The sequence below is a fragment of the Medicago sativa genome, chromosome 5, assembly GCF_051527215.1.
Source record: "Medicago sativa cultivar Bolivia chromosome 5, Bolivia_mono, whole genome shotgun sequence".
Lineage (NCBI taxonomy): Eukaryota > Viridiplantae > Streptophyta > Magnoliopsida > Fabales > Fabaceae > Medicago > Medicago sativa.
This window is the reverse complement of record NC_140753.1, coordinates 70141766-70146863: the sequence shown is the minus strand read 5'-3', so window position 1 is coordinate 70146863 and position 5098 is coordinate 70141766. Positions and strand designations below refer to the sequence as shown.

The window sequence follows — 5098 nt, the reverse complement described above, 5'->3', positions numbered from 1 at the left end:
TAACTTCTCACTTTTTTCTCCCTCTATTTTTTTCTTCCTTTCGTTTTCAACTACTCCATGATCAATTTCTTTTTCAACTACACCCTCATCATTTTTTTCAACTACATCATCCTCCTCTACCTCAACTACTGCATCAACCTTCTTTGGAGCTTTTGGAACTAAAGGTGTCAAAACCTTTTTGCTCCTCAATTCAATAGCATTACAAGACTCATTCTTAGGGTTATCTTTAGTGTTACCTGAGAATCCGCCTTTACTTTGTTCAGCCAATTGCTTAGCTAATTGCCCCAGTTGAGTTTCAAGCATCTTCCTAGAAGCTTCATTGTTCTTTCTTTCAGCTTCTTGACTCTTCTTCATCTCTTCAAAGTTGCCTTGAGTCATCTTCATGAAGTTCATCATAGTTTCCTCAAGAGCTGATGGCTTCCTTTGTTGTTGTTGAGGAGGAGTGAGCATCTGAGAGTTCAAAGCATTGTTATTTGAGTAGCTTAGATTGGGATGCTTGTTGATGCCTGAATTGTAGTATTGATTCTGCCTTTGATAACCTCCCATGAAGTTAGCTTCTTCATTTGACCCTTCTGGAACACATTCACCGTTGGGATGTTCTTCACCACATAAGTCACACTTGATTGCAGCTACTTGTTGTTGCTTATGAGCCAAAGTGAAGCCTTGAAACTCCTTAGTTAGAGCTTCGATCTGTTTGTTCATCGCTGCTTGGTTAGCAAGGATAGCAGTTTGTTCACTCACCCCAAACACTCCTCTTTCCTTCTTCTTAGCTTCAGCACGATACTCATTTCCAGCCATGTTTTCTATCAAAGCTTGGACTTCATGATCAGTTTTGCTCTTGAGACTACCTCCCGCGGAAGCATCTAAGAACATTCGAGTGTTTGGTGTTACCCCCTCAGTGAAGATTTGGAGGTATTGCTTCTCGGTGAACTCATGATTAGGGCATCTCTTGAGAAGCAAATTAAATCGCTCCCAAGCATCATACAATGATTCACCTTCTCCTTGCTTGAAGTTAGAGATCTCCATCTTCTTGTCCCAATACTTAGACATAGGGAAGTATTTCTCCAAGAACTTCAGCTCTAACTCTTCCCATGTTTGGACAGTCCCGTTTGGAATTGTTAGCAACCAATCTTTTGCTCTTCCCGTCAAGGTGAAAGGAAATAGCCTTAGCTTCTTTTGTGCTTCAGTCACGGTGGCTGGTTGCACACAAAACTCGCAGGTTTCAGCAAAACGGCTCAAGTGTTCATGAGGACTCATAGCTTCAGTCCCATCGAATTGCTTGTCCCTCAAACCGTTGAGGACAGTTGTCTTGATGTCGAAAGCTACGGGGTTAGCTGGTTGAAAAGTGTGGGTCAGTTGACCGCGATGAGTGGCTAACCCGTAGTCTCCAAGCTTAGGTCTTGGTGGTACAACTCCTTCTCCTTCCATAGTTGCAGATTTAGGAGAAGAGATTGTTTCAGATTCACTTGAGAGTTGCTCCGGTACTTGTTCTCGAACACCCGGTGGAACGGATTGAGCTAACCTTTGCGATCGGACAGCTTTCCGAAGTGCTCTAGCAGTTCTTTCAATTTCCGGATCGTACTCTAAGTCGTCCGAGCTCTGTTTACCTCGCATAAACAGCAAAATACCTTAGTAGCACTGCACAACGCAAAGTAATCAAGGGAATATGAAAACAGAAAAATAAAAAATTAAAAACAGAAAAATTAAATTGCAAAAACCCTAAATTATAACGTAATTGCCTTGTTGAAATAATTCAACAGTCCCCGGCAACGGCGCCAAAAACTTGATAGACGTTTGGCAAGTGTACCAATAACTATCGAAGTAGTAAAAATATCGTTCCCACGAGGACTGTTTTTAACTTCAATAATTCAATTGCGTTATATAATTAGGATGTATAAAAGTTTATTTTGTTTTGCCACTAGGCAGTAGATTTGGTTTGATTTTAAGAAATCAAATAAAAAAAAGTAAAGATTTGATTAAGAAAAAAGGAGAGAGATGAGATCAGGTCTTCGAATCCTCTATGTTTCCCCTAATTGGTTACTGCACCTATTATTACTAATGATTCTCTAGTTTCACGATAGTTAACAAATTAGCCCTAATCAATCCCTTGAGTTAGGACCCTCTTTTTAAACTACAGCCCCTAATTCCTTAGGTGGTCTAATAATCATCAAAGGTTTAAGCACGTTAACCTAATATCACTAACAAACGATTATCCATTCCTAGACTAACCATGTTTATTAGAACAATTCAATTAGGTCTAAGTCGAAAGCTATGGTCAGTAGTCATTCGATCTCACAAAATCATGTTTATATTTGATCAGGATATAAAAAGCAGTAAGAACAATTGAATTGAATGAAAACTAGAATATCATTAATAAGTAATAGAGTTTCACAGCAACATATGATCAATTAGGGTTACATAGGTTCATCTCCGACCTAATCTCTAAGAGATTTAGCTACTCATAATTGAGTTTACAAATAGCATAATCAATGAAAGAATTAAAACATACATAAACTGGGTTAGAGATGATGAAATCCTCTCCGCTGCAGCCTTCTGGGTGTTAAAATCGCACTTTCGTTCTCCAAAATCGTAACCCCTGTTCTTCCGATTGAGTGCAGTATTTATAGAAGTCATGGGCCTGACCCATCAAAATCGCGCCGCGCCATGTATATAGGCGTGCCGCGATTTCCCTCAAACAGGGAGGACGTAATTTTGCTTCAAAAATCGCAGCACGGCTTGAAATTGGCGTGGCGCGATTTCCTTCGAACAGACTTCAACATTTAAGCTTTTTGCACTCCAGAACAGTAGAAATTGCATAAGAACTCTATCAAAATGTCACAATAAGTCCCTAATATTACGTAATGACAGAATGTCATCACTGAGTCCTCTGCTACATTTAACAGACAAAGTTTCCTTTAGCTGATGAGCGGGATGTTACATTTCCTTTCAGCTTAAGTGGTACTTTCTTATCGCACAAAACACCTGAGGCTTTTCTCCATTTCAACCACCCGGCTTGAATACGATGATGTACATCAGCTTCTATTTCTCTGTCATTTTGAGAATAAAGTTTGGATTTTTAAATAAGATAAAATAACAATAATAAAGTAAAAGTGCCTTGGGATTATTGGTTCATCCTAATGACAAATCCTTCACTAGCCAAAACCTTAACTTCTAGTCTCATGTTTTACACCTTAATTTCTAAAGACCGGTTTCCCTTTAGCCCCTCACCTTTCCGGTAAAAGTCCGGTGAGAGTTTACCCCTAGTAACCAAGCCTATTTCGCTGACTTGATTACTAGAAGAAGCTTATAAGGATTGAAACTACACATGTCTCAATAATTGCAAAGACTATTTCGCTGCCTTTGCAATTATTGTCTAGATTCACTTGTTCCAATATCAAAGCTCCGCTTTCGCTTTATGAATTGATATTTGGGATGATGGATTAACAATTATCAAACCCTCCACTTTCGCTTCTACAGTTTGATAATGGTTAATCCATGTTAAAACGGTGAATCTAAATTAGAAATTACGGCTACATGAAATTAGGGTTAAAGCTTGGTTCGATTAGGATTATGTCATTAGACTTATCCAACAATCCCAAGACAAGAGAAGTCTACTGTTTTATCTTGGTTTTCGGGTGTCAAACATTGATTACGTTTGAACCTTTTAAACCGGTGATATCTTATTTTTTCTTGGGAAGGGAAAAAGTAAGCAAAACCCTTGAGAATCGAGGTCCGGGAGTTGTTTTCGCTACGGGAAGGTGTTAGGCACCCATAACGACTATAGTATCCTATAGGAACCGTCTCTAATTTCTACGCGCGCGCTTTATTTTTAAATGCTATTTTGAAAGTAATTATTAGGCCTAAAGGTATTCTAAGTGAAGAATTGGAGGGAGAAGAATGTGTTTGGATTTTTTGTTTTAATTGAATTGAAGGAATTTTGTTCCTTGCCTACGTACCCGTTTAAGGGATCAAATCCACCGTAGTTCTCTTCCAAAAAGGTTTTTGTTTTTGTTGGTTGATTTTAAGTTTGAAAATGGGAATTTTGAAGAATGAGAGAAAAAGGCCTCAAGGGCATGATATTTATGAATTTGTGAGGTTGGATTAGTGATTTGCAAAATATGGTCAAAGTGTGATTATTTTTCATTGAAATTTGATTAAGAAAATAAAAGGGAAAATGCAATGGGATTTTGATCCCAAGGTTTATTTTGAAAGTGGTTTGAGTGAAGTTTGTTCATGCTTTTTGGAAAATTGATTTTTTCTAAGTATGAATCCTAAACATTCATCTAAACATACAATCCTAAGCATACATCTAAACATGCATATTCTAGCTATATTATAGTGATGTGTGTGCATGTGTCGGTGCTTGTGTCGGTGTACATTATTAGAGTCCATTGTCCTTTACATCATACCCTAGATACATTCTATGACCTCTTTGCCAAGAAATTAAGATTGCATAAAAGCAAAGTACAAAAAGTCCTAAGTGTTACATTCTAATTTTGGTGAAGCTTAAAGTGCAAGAAGTCAAATGAATATGGGATGAAGTGGTAATGCTTATGAAAAAATATGAGGCATGAAATAGGATGGTTAGTGAAAACAAGGCATAATAGAGTAGTAATTATAAGCAAGAAGATAGCACTAACTAAATGACAAAAACTTAGCCAAAACAAGTATCAAAACATGCCTAAAAGTTCACCACAATAGCAAAGCAAACACATGACCTATAATCCTCACATTTTGACACTTTGCAAAGTATTTAGTTCAGCTCTAACACAAGAATTAAGAGGAAATGCCATGCCAAACTTTATAGCACACTTTTAAGCATATTTTACACTTTATTTTTACAAGAGATTTCTCATTACTTGCAAGACAAGAAACTCATACTTGGACACACAAAACAAGCACATGTTCAGAGATAAACACATCACAAAGTCACATATCTTGTATCAATACTACATAACAAAATATCATGGTCAAATCATAGCAATATTCCACAAAAAAATGCCAAGAAAAGGCAAACAAGTAACAAGAATTAATACACCTATTTTTTGTCCACTTCTATCATACAAAACTATCATAAAAAACACTAAAGAAAACACCA

General features: G+C 37.2%; 1 non-coding gene across 1 annotated transcript; it reads left to right on the top strand.

Annotated features, from left to right (window-relative positions):
• Positions 1-928: 928 nt before the first annotated feature.
• LOC146924483 (small nucleolar RNA R71) lies at positions 929-1035 on the top strand. The gene has a single exon (XR_015013042.1). It is a non-coding gene; the product is annotated as a small nucleolar RNA R71 (small nucleolar RNA).
• The last annotated feature ends 4063 nt before the right edge of the window (positions 1036-5098 follow it).